A 1,161-nucleotide genomic window follows, 5' to 3' on the forward strand; every position below is an offset into this window, starting at 1 on the left:
ATTTGGGGGAATGAAATAATAATTTATCTATTTGCGATGGAGAAAATGAGAAAAAAATGATTTAAATGTGGATTTCACTTGGTTTGAGTCAGAAAGTGTCTGAATGATAAAGAGCTGAAAGTTAGAGCTGATGGGTTCCTGCAGGTCCAACTTCTCCTTCAGGACGTCAACAACTCGTGGTGGGGAGGGATTTGTTTTTGTTCTCATTGCCTGTTTGGACCCCCAATGATTTGGTGCCCCCTCCTGTGGCTGTTTGTCATTGCTCCTCAAACACTCAGATAACTGCAAAATCCTGCAGAATAMCCTGTCAGCAGGCCCGAACCTATCCTTACTAATAATGAACATACTGGGAAAGCTGTTATTTAAGTCTATGAAATTGCAGTAATAAATACACTAACAAACAGTGGATTTAATAAAAATATGTCGACTGGTTCAACTGAATTGGGTAAAGGTACTTTTACTTTAAACGTAAAGTATATATGACAAAAGATTAATCAGTGTGGAAACTGGTTTCAGCCAAAATCAAAACTGTTTGTTATGAAGAGAAAACCACAAACTCTGAAATTAATCAAACAAATAAATGACTCAGAGAGGAGTTGATGTCCCTTCAGCTGCACATTTATTTAGAAATGACTCAAAAACTCAACATTTTATCTCTAAAACATGATCAAAATACAACAAATAGTCCCACCAACTCATAAGACTGGTGATTCATTTTCCTGCTGCTTTTAAACAAACAAATGACACAAAAAGTTTATTTCTGATTTCATTTTATTTATTATTGTTCTGTTTTATTACAGGTTTTTATTCCCAGWCTGCAACATTCTTCCACCCACAGTTTCAGTTTTTCTCTCTAAACARTCTGACTTCATACAGCAGGTGACGGAGCAGTGATGTTTGTTTTAGAGATCCCCTCTGGATTTCAGCTTTTTTCAAACGTTCTGAAGTCAAATCTTTACCARATTAGTCATTTTAAGTATCGATTCTGAATTGTTTGATGAGAGGTTTAAAAGTAAAAACTAAAGGCTGTCTGACAAATACATTTGAAATTGGTAAAACCTGACTTTTAAGTTTATTAAAAAACTAAACAAGAAGTGTTTTATTTGTCTCTTTGTTCAGTTTTAACCTGAAATAAATCTTGAGTTTTGATCAGTCCTGATC

The sequence above is a fragment of the Austrofundulus limnaeus genome, unplaced genomic scaffold (assembly GCF_001266775.1).
Source record: "Austrofundulus limnaeus strain Quisiro unplaced genomic scaffold, Austrofundulus_limnaeus-1.0 Scaffold52, whole genome shotgun sequence".
Classification (NCBI taxonomy): Eukaryota; Metazoa; Chordata; class Actinopteri; order Cyprinodontiformes; family Rivulidae; genus Austrofundulus; species Austrofundulus limnaeus.